Source organism: Schistocerca cancellata, chromosome 5 (genome assembly GCF_023864275.1).
Source record: "Schistocerca cancellata isolate TAMUIC-IGC-003103 chromosome 5, iqSchCanc2.1, whole genome shotgun sequence".
Lineage (NCBI taxonomy): Eukaryota > Metazoa > Arthropoda > Insecta > Orthoptera > Acrididae > Schistocerca > Schistocerca cancellata.
Window position 1 is genome coordinate 51,980,517 of NC_064630.1, and position 17,077 is coordinate 51,997,593.

Genomic DNA, 17,077 nt, shown 5'->3' on the forward strand with positions numbered 1-17,077 from the left:
TAGAGGCTCCTATGTCCCAGCACAAAGGATGTGAATGAATCGAGCATTATGACTGGCTCTTATCGAATTTACCCTCTGAATTACTGATGCCGTCTGTATCGAAGCACCATCCACCTTTTCTTTCTTTCTGCAGACAGGACTTTCTCTGATAAAAGTTTTTGCACAGATCGCTAAATTGCATTGAAAGCTAAACCCTCAAAGTTGTCTACAGATCATCAAATACATATGAGACTCACAAGAATATTGGAAGTGAGGAAGATATTTACCAGTGTAACTACAATTAAATGTTACGATTGCTGCTGCAGTCTGACACCAATCGTCATAGAAGTAATTTCTCCTCTTGACATCTGTGCTTCTGGAACGAATCTCAGTATCCATAGCGCACATAATTTTCCACATAAAAAATCTCTCTCATGCCCTCATGGTCATCAATGTGCTGAATCTATACAGCCCTCACGATAGGACACACAATCATCCTCTCTAGTCATGCCACAACATAAACCATGGTAACTGTACAATGCAATATATACACATTTTACACAAATAGTGCAGTTATCTTTTATATCTGTACAGCACCCGAAAAAATTATGGTATTCCCACAAAATTACCGACCCACCAGCCTTCTGAGCTCGCTCAGTAAGATTGTTGAGAAGGTGATTCTCAAACGCATCACTAGGCACTGCATAACAAATGACATCCTGAGACCGGAGCAATTCGGCTTCAGAAATCACCACTCCACAACACAACAACTCCTACGGGTCGTTGAACACATAACACATGGCTTCAACATAAACAAAGCTACAGGGGCAGTGTTCCTGGACATCGAAAAGGCTTTCGACCGTCTATGGTACAACGGCCTCATCCGCAAACTCAGCGACGCGGGATTCCCCGACGGGCTGCTGCGTCTAATACACTCATACCTCACAGACAGGAGTTTCAACACTGACGTGCAGGGAAAACAGTCAACACGACACGGTATACACGTGGGAGTACCCCAGGGAAGCATCCTAGGGCCCTTACTGTTTAACCTCTACATAAACGATCTCCCAACCACACACAACACAATGATGGCAATCTACGCGGATGACACAGCCATCCTTGCGCAAGATTGGAAACCATCAAACATTACGTCACGCCTACAGACTGCACTCAGAGTGGCCGAGCCTTGGTTGGAGAAATGGCGTGTTAGAGTAAACGTCGACAAGTGCGAAGCCGTACTGTTCACGAGAAGACCGAAGCAACTGCGCAAACACCGCTACTGCAGACCAATAACTCTACATGCACGTCCAATACGTTTCCGCGAGAAAGTCAAATACCTCGATGTCTGGCTGGACCGGAAACTACTCTGGGGGGACCACATACAACACATGACCAACCGAGCTAGCGCGAGGCTCAAACAGCTCTATCCTATGCTCAACAGGCGTAGCACACTGAACAGAAGGGTGTCGAGGTCCATGTACATGACACTTATCCGACCCCTGATGACGTACGCAGCTCCCGTCTGGGGATACGCTGCGCCTACACGCCTGCGCCGTCTGCAGCTCATACAAAACAAGGTACTCAAAATCATAAACAATGCTCCACGATACACACGCATCGCGGACCTACACCGGGAATACCGACTTGAGACTCTCACGGAGGTAATCCACAAACTCACCACAAGACTATACAGAAACTCCAGACATTCGCAGAACCCGTTAATTCTGAATCTGGGGAACTACGTCCACAACCACAGATGGAAACATAAAAGACCAAAAGACATACTTGCAAGGACATAACATCTATGGCCAAGCTTACGCAAACATAACGGCACAGGCGAGCCCCTGTTAATCAGACGCATTTACTGGATATCTAGTTGAAATACACTGCCGGATAACTGGCACCACACAGGGAAGCCGTACCGTACACTGCATGCAAACAAGCTCCACACATCCCCCACACAGTGAGATGATCTATGGTCGATCTCCCACTACTGTATAACGATCTTGATTGTTCCAGGAAAGTAGCAGCCGCAGCAACTGGGACACATCGCCATCACCTGTCACGGTAATGATGCATGATACCTATACTAACAAATCCAACCTTGCAAGAGCTATCGCAGCTAGTAAGCCACTACTGCTCTTACTACCCATCCCACTGTCGCAGAGGTTTTTTTTCCCACGGCACGAGGCATGGCACTTTTTTCCCTCTGCTCTTCAAATCGCTACCCTCACTCGCGTTTCGTCCACTATCTATCACCTGATGGACCGTGTTAATGCGTAGCCTTACCCAGACGCACGGACAACATCACAGCCCAGCATCCTGTGATCCACCTACTAGATAACTAACATGTTTACGGAGGTGACAGTAGAACTTTTGGTTTGGTCACCACGTTGGTGCGGGCGTGGAGGGGCCCCATCTCTTTTTTAGTCCTGGGGAAGCACCGTCCTTTAAAAGTATGAGGTGCAGTACCACCCAGATTTTATAGTTCACAAGATGGGTAAGGATGGGCGTCTAGAGGACTTGTCTGTGAGACCTATAATGAGCACTGTTGGTTCACGAACGTATTTTTCTCCAAATATTCCTCATTAAAACCGTTGGTAGCAAAATGTAGTCATCACATTGGTAATTCTATGGATTTTATTCAGAGACTTAGCAATGTCAGGCTAAATAGTATGGATTTGCTTGTTAGTTTTGAGATGATATCATTATACACCAAGGTACCTTGAAAGGACTCTTTATCTCTTATTGGCCAACATTTTGATAAGGACATTACGGCCTTATTCGAACATGTGCTTTTATGATCTTATTTTCAGTTTAATGGTGAAATTTATGAGAGATTAATGGTGTTGCCATGGGAAGCCTCCTCTCCCCTCTGGTAGCTAATTTATTCATAGACGACTTCAAGGACAAGCCACTGGACTCAGAAAGTTTTAAACCAATGGTCTTCTGTAGGTACATGGACGACACATTAATGGTATGGCCGCATGGGATGGATGAATTACATCGATTTCTTGAGCATTTGAATTCCATATATGCTAGCATCAAATTTCCTATGGAAATAGAAAAAGATGGCTGCCTCCCCTTTTTGGATGTTGTTGTTCACCGTAAACTTGATGGCACATTAGGACATGCTGTATATCGGAAACCAACACACACAAATCTACACTCCTGGAAATTGAAATAAGAACACCGTGAATTCATTGTCCCAGGAAGGGGAAACTTTATTGACACATTCCTGGGGTCAGATACATCACATGATCACACTGACAGAACCACAGGCACATAGACACAGGCAACAGAGCATGCACAATGTCGGCACTAGTACAGTGTATATCCACCTTTCGCAGCAATGCAGGCTGCTATCCTCCCATGGAGACGATCGTAGAGATGCTGGATGTAGTCCTGTGGAACGGCTTGCCATGCCATTTCCACCTGGCGCCTCAGTTGGACCAGCGTTCGTGCTGGACGTGCAGTGCAGACCGCGTGAGACGACGCTTCATCCAGTCCCAAACATGCTCAATGGGGGACAGATCCGGAGATCTTGCTGGCCAGGGTAGTTGACTTACACCTTCTAGAGCACGTTGGGTGGCACGGGATACATTCGGACGTGCATTGTCCTGTTGGAACAGCAAGTTCCCTTGCCGGTCTAAGAATGGTAGAACGATGGGTTCGATGACGGTTTGGATGTACCGTGCACTATTCAGTGTCCCCTCGACGATCACCAGTGGTGTACGGCCAGTGTAGGAGATCGCTCCCCACACCATGATGCCGGGTGTTGGCCCTGTGTGCCTCGGTCGTATGCAGTCCTGATTGTGGCGCTCACCTGCACGGCGCCAAACACGCATACGACCATCATTGGCACCAAGGCAGAAGCGACTCTCATCGCTGAAGACGACACGTCTCCATTCGTCCCTCCATTCACGCCTGTCGCGACACCACTGGAGGCGGGCTGCACGATGTTGGGGCGTGAGCGGAAGACGGCCTAACGGTGTGCGGGATCGTAGCCCAGCTTCATGGAGACGGTTGCGAATGGTCCTCGCCGATACCCCAGGAGCAACAGTGTCCCTAATTTGCTGGGAAGTGGCGGTGCGGTCCCCTACGGCACTGCGTAGGATCCTACGGTCTTGGCGTGCATCCTTGCGTCGCTGCGGTCCGGTCCCAGGTCGACGGGCACGTGCACCTTCCGCCGACCACTGGCGACAACATCGATGTACTGTGGAGACCTCACGCCCCACGTGTTGAGCAATTCGGCGGTACGTCCACCCGGCCTCCCGCATGCCCACTATACGCCCTCGCTCGAAGTCCGTCAACTGCACATACGGTTCACGTCCACGCTGTCGCGGCATGCTACCAGTGTTAAAGACTGCGATGGAGCTCCGTATGCCACGGCAAACTGGCTGACACTGACGGCGGCGGTGCACAAATGCTGCGCAGCTAGCGCCATTCGACGGCCAACACCGCGGTTCCTGGTGTGTCCGCTGTGCCGTGCGTGTGATCATTGCTTGTACAGCCCTCTCGCAGTGTCCGGAGCAAGTATGGTGGGTCTGACACACCGGTATCAATATGTTATTTTTTCCATTTCCAGGAGTGTATATCTTCATGCCAGTAACTGCCATCACCCTTCACAGACCATAGGTGTCCTTAAGACCTTAGTGCATAGGGTGCACTGTATATCCGATTAAGACAATTTGCAAGAAGAGCTCACATACCCCAAGAGCATTTTTAAGTTGGATGTATTTTCTCCACAACAAATTCGTAGAGCATTCAACGCAAAACCTAGAATGCAGGTATCTGATGAAAAAGAAGATAGTAATTCCTTCAGATCTAGTACGTTTTTGCCCTATGTGGGTGATCTTTCCTCGAAGATAGGCCGTACTCTTGAGAACACTGTGTTAAGTTGATCTTCTGGCCCCCCATGAAGATCGCAGCTTTACTCGGCTCTGTGAAGGACGAATACAGCTTCATAAAGTGGGTGTGTATCAGATTCCTTGCGGAAATTGTATTAGTCATACACAGGTCAAACAACATGCACCGTTCATGAGAATTATTTCAGCCAGACATGTCAGCTGTGGCCGAACATTGTATTGATATAGGTCATTCCATAAATTATAGTGATGTGGAGATTTTAACATCCACCTCTTTTTTTGAGAATCTGTGTTCAAGGAAGCTACAGAGATTAGATTAGCTAACAATATAATAAATAGAGATAATGGTTTTAATTCAGACAAAGCACTGAATCCGGCTCTCGGGGTAATTAAACTGCAGAGAAGTCGGCATGGTGTCATTGCCGCCGATCACACATCGATAAGTGAATCGAATGTCTGTACGCCTTCGCCACAGGTGGTGCGTGTGTAAGCGTATTTCTCTGCCGCCGACCAGCATCTGTGACCCTCAGGCGCAGTACCGCTGCAGTGGAGCATATAAGGCCGTGCTTGGCATCTTGTTGTGTCCTCTGTTATGCCAGCGTTGCCTGGATCTCCGCATCCACCCGCTTTTGCAAGACCCTCCGAATCCTCGAACGCCATGTGCTCCGCCTTGCCTTCCGTATCTGCCTTCCTTTCCCCACATGGCTCCTGTATAAACTCATCCCCTTCCCCCACCTCCTCCTGTTCCTCCAACATCTCTGCCTCCTATAAATTGTATACAGGCTTGAAACCCCCCCCCCTCCCTGGTTTCCTCTTTCCTCTTCACCCTCCACCCATTGCCGCGCCTCTATCGCTCTGTCCCTCCCTCTCTCCACCTCCACACCTTGCATCTCCTTCATCAGGGCAATTTCCAGCGCCTCCCCCTCCCAGATGATGAACTTCGCCATGACATATACCCTTCCTTCCAACTATAATCTGGCGTTGTTCCCCCCCCCCCCCCTCCCCAAGGCCCCCTTTTTCCTCTCTCCTCCTTCTCCCAGAGCGGATTTTCCTCTTCCCCCCCTTGAGATCCTGCACCCTATCCTTGCCTCTTTGCCTCCCATATCCCTCCCTACCTGGCCCACTTTGGCGCGACCCTCGCCCATCTTAACCCCTCTCTTCCCCTCCCTCCCTTCTTCCCTTCTCCCTCATCTCCTTCCTCCTGTCAGATCCTCCGTTTTGATCGTTGTCAGTGTGCCACGTCAGTGTTGTGTTTAGTGCTGTTTCTCCTGTGCGTCGAGAGGTGTGATTTTGATTGTGTGCTGGCCTTGTACTTAGGGTTACTGTCAGTGTTTGTTATGTGCTACGCCATCCGTCGATACTTTTATGCTCCAGTCATACTGCGACTTGTGTTCTTTTAACTGTCCCAGTGTGTGGTTTTTTGTGTGCGCTACTTTTTTACGGTTTTTATCTCCATTTTACAGTCGCACCTATTTTGGTGTATTGTCTTCCATGATGTACCCACTTTTTTATGTCTATGTTCACCATGTTTTCTCCTTTGTTATTTTCAAATGTCTTCTATTGTTTGTTCTATGTCTTTCTGCTGAAGAGCAGCACATATGCTGCTGCCAGCCTGCCCCGATGGGGAAGTGAAACACATTAAAGAAAAAAAATTCTTGTTGTCTGTCATGTGACTCACTCTGAGGATGGTCGGACGATACGCGGCCGAAATATCAGTGGAGGAAATTTTATTTGCGCGGCTACATGCCCAAAATTTAATGGACTATTCGTTACACTGCGAGAAGAACAAATGTTAAAAATGTTACACCGCCACATAATGAACGTCAATGAAGTAAATGAATCTATTATTTCAGTATGACACTCACACATTCCGTTAACCTGAAGTTATAAAGTTTTTGCCTGTTATTATTTGCACATGTCACCATTTTTTCCCCAAGGGTAGCTGTTTGTGTCTCCTAGTTATATTCGTTAATCTCCTTTTGCACTAAGGTATGTGTAAACCCCACTGGTGTCATGTTTCCTCATGAAAGCATTAATTAGGATCTACGAACAATCATATTTCCGATCACGTCCTTCCGTAAAGCTCACTATCTCTATATTCTGTATTATAGCACGGCCGGTTACGTGACCTTCAGAGGCTCAAAACGCAGCTTTACTTGACCAACTTCTTAACTGAAGTTCGAAACCATGTGGGTTGCACTCACCAACCACTTACTGCCGACTTCGTCCATATCGATATATTTATCTTTGAACTAGTGGGTTATTACAAGTAACACATGAAATTAATCTTTTCATTTACCGGCTATTTCACTAAATTTAGTTTCTTCATTACTATCTGCAGTACGACAGTTTTATGCCTAATACATCAACAATCAAGCAATTACATTCATCTGTCCAGCTGTCTCACTTAACATCGTGAATGAGAAACATTTCCAATATTTAAAGTTAATCAATGGTCATACTTCAATCTGTAGACGCTGGTATCAATACGACCATGGTTGTTCATGTGAGAAGCCGTTAGCGAAGACAGCTTTCTACAGCTGAGTGACACCTGGAATACGAAGTAAAAACAGAGTCACAGGAGCGCAATCTGTGTAGCCTGAACATTAAAGTGCAGTTTGTGACGGTACAAACCCCCGTTACTAGATGGATATTTCTAGTCTCCAAGGATTGTTTTGTGGAGAGCGAGCGCGCTACATGGCGCGCGATTCGCGGAAGCGCGTGGCGCACCCACGCGAGATATGCAACGGTCGGTGGAATGGTCTCTGCCGCTGGGCAGCCACGTGGCCCGCAGCTTGGGGCATTGTTTGTTTTTTCGCGCATTACGCAAAAACTACGTAACTTACGGTGAAGAGCGATGCGTCAGTGGATTGCGGTCAGCAATGTGCACCTTCTGAAAGATCGATCTTTATTTCAAGCCATGAGACGCAAAAGTTATAGTAACCTCAAAATCGATTAATATCACGAATGCTGAAAGATTAATAAAAATAGTAAATACCGACTTACAGGGATGAGCGAACACTCATTAAAAACGTTTCGTCATAGCGGATCGAGTGCCGTAGTCATATGTTAAGATTCATAAATAATTAAGCCCGTAAAGAGCAATAAACAAAGTCTGAGGTAAAATTGTTTATAAAATTCAATAGAAAATTCATGACGTAAAGAACGGCACTATATAATATTTTGGGTGGCATCACACGTATTTTAAACTAGTTAAGTTATGCTCTACACTTAACTTGCAATAGTTTTCATTGTTTGCAAATTACTATTAACACTTACCGCCCATAATTAATTAATTAATACAGATATGAAGATTTTGAGCAGCGCAATGTGGAGATCGCTATAGATTACGTCTAAAAATGGTGCTATATGTAACTCTATGTTAAAACTTTGCAGCACAGATGTCAACAAACAAATTTGCGATAAGTGGCGAAATTTTGCAAAAATTAAAACTTGATTTACGGGCGATAGAATAATCCTAGAAATTAATGTAAAATAGTAAATAAGATGTACTTTTTAGCGCGGTTCCGATGGTGTACTTATTTCTGCCGATGGATGTATGTATCAACATTTGCAACTTTAACTGGTGAGATTGGTACTTGCATAACCAGGGGGGGGGGGGGAGGGGGTGTTGACGTCCGAGCCTATATAAGCCAACGGCCATCTTGGCCAAGGGTAAATTGTTGGTCAGTCGTTTTGGAGGGTTGGTGGCGAGCAAGACCCACTTTTGAGTGGCCCATGCGGTCGTTTCAGTAAGAAATTTTTCGTGCCGATTTATTTCGACAAAGAGTGTTGTTCAATAGTGGAAGTGTGCAAGCATATATATGGTGAACTGGAAGTGCTACAATTATTTGTGTGAGTGAGAATTATGAGGTATACATCGTCGTAAGAGAACACGTGGCGAACTGTTAGAACAGAGGACAGTGGGACTTGTGGTTCTGTTCGAATTGACTGAGAAATTTTCGTTTATAGCAGCCTACATTTCTGCTATTTGGGGCTCGGTGTCAGATTATTATTAAAGCAAAACTGTAAACCGTCTCACAAGTGCTAATTTCATTGTGTGAAAGAAAAGGACAACGCCAATAAATAGTGATTGAACTGTGTCGTGAAAAACTGATTTTGCTATAATAATCGCCTAATTTTTGTTCCCTAGCATAAACTGTACTCATGTCTGAGTGAATCATTAATTCAAAAACTATAACAAATGCGCGGATGTGGAATAGTATAAACGGTGCACCAAGTGTGGAAATCATCCCCTGAGACTTACGTGAGAGCCAAAATTTGCAAAAACATTTTTAACCAACATATGTATATGCACATTCGTGAAAACGCTGCAACCGCCTTTCTTTTTATTTACCGCCCCGTCGCAAACTAGCTGAAGAATGATAGTGTTTATAATGATACAGAAAAGCAAAAGCGAAAGTTACTCACACCTGTCATAAATGAAAGGAAAATGTTTGCTCATTTAATCTTAAATGTCACTAGTGAAAATTTAGTCCTTGGGAAAGTATTTGTTGAGAGAGCACATTTTCATGTCTTACAGACAGTCAAATTTTAGAGGGCAAACAGCTAAATTTACAACCATATGAGGATTCACTGCAGACCGGAAAAATTCTATTTCTATGTGTAACATTTTCTTTCGTGATCTCCTTCGACTTACATATTGATAATTCACTCTTGTCCCAATTGCTTGCAGAAATATGTTAATTGTACAATGACAAAACGAAAATGTAATTAGAATTACGAAGATGTTGCAAAATTACTCGAAATTTTCTGTGTGCTGGAAGTGTGGGTCCTCAGATTTAATTTCCTTGAGCGCATGTGAGCTTAATATGACCATAGAGTTTATCTGCAATAATCCAGGCGAACTGAAAGTAAACATAGCGATTACCAAGGCCATAACTATTTAAAGCATGGAGATCCGTCGATAATAATTACAGAGACTGTAAAAAAAAAGTTCAGAATTTCCATTATTGCCCAAGCGTTGTGGGTCAGAGGTCGGCACATGCGCTATGGTGCGTGACTGAAAAGATCTGTGTCAAAAGCGAAAATGGAGGATCCTGCAGAGGTAACACTCTGCTTGTTAAAATTTCACAATGGTCGTGTCACGGATTTCACAAATTACATACTTTAGCAACTTTGACCATCCACACAATGGGGTATGGAGAGCCGCACATTTTTAAATGAACGTTTTCCAAAAATTTCAATCGGTCATACTAGACATTGTAACCTCCCCCTCTCTTATCGACCTTAATGACAGTGAAAAATTAAACCGCGTGTACCTAATGGAAATTGGGAAAAGCAATCGTCACCGAAGTTAATTTGTCGGTAAAGAGGGAGGAAAGGGTTACATCTAAATGAAAGGAAAAATGCAAATGAAACTGGTGGAAATTAATTTTGAAAAGGGGTAAAGTTAATAAAGAAAGTAAATGTGCGGCCGTTACGTTAACAATCAACTAGCGGTAATTAGATATTTGAGATTTGAGGGAAATTATGGTCGCCAGTCCTAAGGACAATTACTATAGTAACTGAAAAAGAAAGATTATTACACATATAATTAGCACTAGAAGCGTGGCAACTGAAGGTTGACAAGTGTAGTGTGAAAACTGAAAGTTTGTCAGAAGTAATAAATTTCGCTACACTCTGACTTAATTTAGCAAAAGAATTAATGAAACCGGAAAATCGAAAGTTAATTTAGTGACTGAAGTTAATAGTGAGCTTTCTTTCTGAAGCACATCGAAATTCAGTAAAATACGGTTAGTCTTGGACTACCTCAACAATCATTTCAAAAGCTACTTGAATCTAAGCAATTTAGAAATAAGAGATTTAACTTTGAACTTGAATTGAATGATTCTGAACAATTAACAATAGTAAAATTTAGTACATACCAAGCTGAGCTGCAGTCACAAGTAAGCTAAAATATGGTAACAAAACTCGCACTCTTAATTTGTGCTTGTGTAATCTAAGTATTGTAGCCAGCTATGAATACCTTAACTGAACTTTGAAATTAAAGTAGTGAAATGGAATGATTGTACTTTAATGCTGGCGTCTGAATTTGAACGACACTCGGGTTCATTCCGGAAAAGGAAGGGACCCTGCTTGGTAATGCAATTGGGACAATGAGCAACAAAGGTTCATGCTAAGTTGCTGTAATTTTGTGATGCAACAATTTTAAACGTTTGAAAAGCTGAGGTCTGCCATACAGTTCTAAAACTTTACGTGCTTCCAGTCTTCCTTGTTGGTTGATTGAAGGTTTGAAGCCGTCGATCGAGGAGGTGGCGACAGTCATTCATTGTCGGCCGTCGCTGTTGCAGAAGCTGGATGTTGGCGCGCCTTCTTCTCGACACGGTCACCAGACGAAACGGGCTCTTGATGTGCGCCAGCTAATGCTTCCCGTCCGCGACACCATGTCAGAAACTATCATCGCAAGTCGAGCGCAATTACATGCTGCCAAACCCCGAAAGCGCGGCAACTCGCGGGAGCTTCACACAACACACCTGCTCCGCTAGCTACTCCAGCCAGACTCTGCCTGCGCTCCACGCGGCAGAGTTAACACTACCCAAAGATCCTAAACACTCTGGTTCTCCACACGACCTATCGACGTATTCGTTCGATAGCATAGTTTTCCCTAGGCAAGACCCAGCGTAAAAATACAAATAATATTCACAAAACAACCAATTATACATCGACATAAATGCATAAATATATATATATATACAAACAGTAAAACAATTACAATATATAAAGAGACAGGAATGTCATATCTTGAGGTAACAAAACAACGAAAAAATTATAGTACAATAGATGGAAATAGGAGGATATGCATTTCCGGCGTTACAACATGACGGCAATGTGTTTTGCCCGTAGCCACTTAGAACCCACGGCTTCCTTTTTATGGACTGTTGTGGTAGCCCTTGTATATGTGCTTGCCTTGGCGAAAAAATTTCCAGAATCCAACTATGAAGTCCATAAAAAATACGAAAATTCTTTCATGTTCTCTGTAATTCGTAAGGATGTATTGCTGTGTATTAACACTCATAGTACCACTGGCGGAAATATAACACCGTAAGCACATTGTAAATATGTATCTCCCTTGTTTTCAGAACTATTATTTTACAAACACATGACCTCCTTCTGAGTCAATTGTATCCAGTGATACTTTTTTCAGTTTTATATTTACAATAAATTGAGCTTTATCCGTGTTATTTTTTGCGCTGAGTACCAATGGGGTAAACACCACTCCAATCTAATTTTTTTTCTTGAAGGTAATATTAGTGAAAATGGAATTATGACTGTTACGGTCAACAGCTGTAAAGCATTTTTTTTTGTTTTATTTCATTAAAATACTGCCAATATATTCTGCGTAAATTTCTTTGGGTCTTTATAGCCCAGTGATATTCAGTGAAACAAAAGAACTCTGGTGGTAGGAGGGTTAAATGGTTATAGTGCTCTGTAATTACAACATTCATTTTGAGTAGCGTTGTATACTGATCTCCACAAACAAAAGGACGTGTCAAATAATCTGCGTGAAAGCATCTAAAAATAATGAAAGGAATTTAGACCCGAGAAGATACAAAATGCATTTCTGGCTGGTTACTGGGTGCGTTGACTAATTGCTGCTATTAATGTCACCCTGGTCGAGCGTTATCTTTGCTGGGTTGTTCTTGTATGAATAATAGAATTTCGGCCGCATATTGTGTGGTCTGAAAAAAAAAAAAACACATGAATACACTCTGGTATTAAGATTTCATTTTATGGTTTGCCTCTAACGTTGGTATCGTCTTTTGTCTTGTGAACGGTGTGCTGTTATACTGACGTATCGCCAGGTAGGACCTTAAAAGCTTTTAATGAGCAAGGCAGATCGTACGCGAGTAGTCGACACAACACTGACAGCAGACGTAAAGCTACTACGCGTTTTTCGAGCTACTGGATTTATTGTCTTGAGAATAGGAAAAGTTTACGGAAAACTTTTGCATTCTAAACGCGACAGATAATGGTATAATAAAATGGAAACTTTCACGGTCAGAAAGGTTTAACTGCAAGAACTCTCGGGCCAGAAAGGTTTAATTTCTGGAACCCTCTGGGCTGCTATGCTATGGTCTCCTGGGATCTGTTAGATAATCCTAAGTGGCGAGCCGTCGTGCACTCCCGACCGACATCGACGTCACGGTAACCGTGAAGTTGTTCTCCGCAGACGAGGACGAAACTTTGAGTTGTCTAACAGATTCAGAAGACGACGGCACAATGACAGGAAGAATTTAAGTAATTTTTGTGGTACAGGTTGGAGAAAATTTAAGACGTTATTACCTCTAATAACAAGACCCCTCCCATGAAAGTGATTACTGACTTTAGTATCCGTATAGAAGCCTACTCTTTACGAAAACAGTGTACTGGGTAAGACGAATGAAACTTTCATGGCTGAGTTACTGTTACCAGATATTTTATAATAACCAGATTGGTGGAAAGAGCAAATTTCAGTAATAAAAGACGCAGAAATTTGGACGACTGAGCAGTGGAAACTTATGCTGTGATTCTCCGAGCCTAGTTTTACTGTGTTCCGTACCCCTGCACGTATTTCCATATGGAGAACAGTAGGAAAGGTAACACTTCACATTTTCTTCGTGTAAATGTGTAACGTGCTGAATGTTCTGCAGTACTTTTGCCAGCCTGTAATATCAGTCCTACTCACCCATTGATAGTAAGTGCATCGATTTAGAACGAATAGCAGAAGGTCAAGAGAAACAGTCGCGCAACATCTCTTAGGACGAACTGCCTGCAGCCGTGGCCGGAAAAATGACAGCCGTGCATGATCCAATGATACCAGAGACCTACCTGCTGGTTCTGTTCACTCGTTGCCGATCCCACTGCTTCCACCTGTTAAAACCTACCTGACCTTACCCGGTCTGGATTCGTTCAGACGGTGCCTCCAACTGGTGTGGCATACCTACTCTTTGTATTACCAAAAACAACTTATGGAGAGGTTCACACACCACCAAATAAGTAAACCGCGAATCTAGTAAAATCAACCAGTATTGACGAGGCCCTATGTTCTTCTACACTCCTGGAAATTGAAATAAGAACACCGTGAATTCATTGTCCCAGGAAGGGGAAACTTTATTGACACATTCCTGGGGTCAGATACATCACATGATCACACTGACAGAACCACAGGCACATAGACACAGGCAACAGAGCATGCACAATGTCGGCGCTAGTACAGTGTATATCCACCTTTCGCAGCAATGCAGGCTGCTATTCTCCCATGGAGACGATCGTAGAGATGCTGGATGTAGTCCTGTGGAACGGCTTGCCATGCCATTTCCACCTGGCGCCTCAGTTGGACCAGCGTTCGTGCTGGACGTGCAGACCGCGTGAGACGACGCTTCATCCAGTCCCAAACATGCTCAATGGGGGACAGATCCGGAGACCTTGCTGGCCAGGGTAGTTGACTTACACCTTCTAGAGCACGTTGGGTGGCACGGGATTCATGTGGACGTGCATTGTCCTGTTGGAACAGCAAGTTCCCTTGCCGGTCTAGGAATGGTAGAACGATGGGTTCGATGACGGTTTCGATGTACCGTGCACTATTCAGTGTCCCCTCGACGATCACCAGTGGTGTACGGCCAGTGTAGGAGATCGCTCCACACACCATGATGCCGGGTGTTGGCCCTGTGTGCCTCGGTCGTATGCAGTCCTGATTGTGGCGCTCACCGGCACGGCGCCAAACACGCATACGACCATCATTGGCACCAAGGCAGAAGCGACTCTCATCGCTGAAGACGACACGTCTCCATTCGTCCCTCCATTCACGCCTGTCGCGACACCACTGGAGGCGGGCTGCACGATGTTGGGGCGTGAGCGGAAGACGGCCTAACGGTGTGCGGGACCGTAGCCCAGCTTCATGGAGACGGTTGCGAATGGTCCTCGCCGATACCCCAGGAGCAACAGTGTCCCTAATTTGCTGGGAAGTGGCGGTGCGGTCCCCTACGGCACTGCGTAGGATCCTACGGTCTTGGCGTGCATCCGTGCGTCGCTGCGGTCCGGTCCCAGGTCGACGGGCACGTGCACCTTCCGCCGACCACTGGTGACAACATCGATGTACTGTGGAGACCTCACGCCCCACGTGTTGAGCAATTCGGCGGTACGTCCACCCGGCCTCCCGCATGCCCACTATACGCCCTCGCTCAAAGTCCGTCAACTGCACATACGGTTCACGTCCACGCTGTCGCGGCATGCTACCAGTGTTAAAGACTGCGATGGAGCTCCGTATGCCACGGCAAACTGGCTGACACTGACGGCGGCGGTGCACAAATGCTGCGCAGCTAGCGCCATTCGACGGCCAACACCGCGGTTCCCGGTGTGTCCGCTGTGCCGTGCGTGTGATCATTGCTTGTACAGCCCTCTCGCAGTGTGCGGATCAAGTATGGTGGGTCTGACCCACCGGTGTCAATGTGTTCTTTTTTCCATTTCCAGGAGTGTATTAGGTAGGTGTACATTACCAAAAATATAAACACAACGATAAAAGTGCCACTCACCACAATTCACGAAGCTTGCAGTGCAGCCGCTGATTCCTACTTACACTATTCGCCTCTAAGTTTGCCTACCTTAAGACCTCAGTCCGATATAAAATAATGATACTGATCCCACGTGGAACTTTATAAGCGAAACTGCTTGGCAACGGAACAAGTAATATTCTTCAATAGAGATAAAATATTATGTAAATGTTTCTCACATTACCATTTTAAGTATTTACTGATATTTTTTGATCATAGGATGGTTTGAGGATGGTACTGTGTGCCAAAACCAGCAGTCAGTAGGCAAAAAAATTATTTAAATAAAAAACTTTTTAACATGAAACAGCCCCATACAAATTCGTTACTCCATAAAGAGAGTCCTGGAAATTTTGGCTTGTTAATTTTTAATACCTAGGACAATACTCGTAAAATTTAAAACCATAAACGTGGGACACATGCAATAGATATCTGATGCATGAGTAGTTCACTAAAGACACGAACAATTTTTTACTTTGCGGATGATATGAACTGTTGAACTGTTGTGTGATTTTACTCAACGACAGCTAATATCTACACTCCTTACTACAATTTTTTGGTTGTTCTACATACGTGTTATATTAAAAAGGTTTTTATTTAAGTAACTATTTTCTGTTTTTTAGTCTTGTGTGTCTGATGGATTTCAGTCGATTTCAAACATTTTGACGAGATTGTAACAGAGATGTGTGGTAAATTTCTCTTTATTTCAGTTTCTCTTTACCTGAGCCAACCGGTATACTGTTTCCTTCGGCGTATATTTCGCGAAAAGACCGTGGAGGTAAAAATTAGAGAGAACAGAGTTCATACCAACGTTTACCAGCATTCGTTCGTATCACTGAAAATTCGCAGCTGAAACAGGAAAAAGAGGGAAACGGCAGTGATACACAAGAGAGGTTCCGCCACACCCCAGACAGGAAATTGAATTAATATTGTGTTGCCATTCAGTTCAGAGCTATGTTGAAAGTTTCAGGTCTCTAATTCATCGGAAATTTAGTTGGAAATTAATTGCAAAATTTGTACAGAACAGACAAACGGTTTGAGCTTGATAAGATGTTTAGTGTACTGCAATATGTGTTAAAGAGATGACATCAGATACTTCAAAATGGCGTTAAAGGCCGAAACCTGGGTTGTTCTTAAATAAATAGTAAAACACTTAAATGGCGGTATTCTCCTTTGAAAATACCGTACGATTGTTGCTCAGAAACATAAGAAACTGTTTACGGACTTCTTTTCCTTCTCCCACCATTGAGATCCAGAGAAGAGTCCAACCACTGTTGCTAACGGATGTCTCCCTCAAAAACTGCGTGTTACTTTTGATTTTTTGTTGAAGTTTTCCTGCGCCAAGCTCTGAGAGTATTCCCAAACCCCTCGCTTCTATTCCATCTGGAGACCTTGTATCTTCGACGCCTGGCCCGGCTGAAACAGTGTTACAAAGCTGATCCCTTCTGTCGAAAATCCCCATACATCCTGATACGCTGTTCAATTACAGTCCGAATAATTTACAAACCAGTTGACGGATTTTGATGTGCTCTGCATCAGTTACTTTAAAATTAAACAAAGATCAAATCTACACTAAATGATCAAAAGTATCCGGACACACCCCAAAACATATGTTTTTCAATTTAGGTGAATTGTGCTGCCACCTACTGCCAAGTACTCCATATCAGCGACCTCACTGCA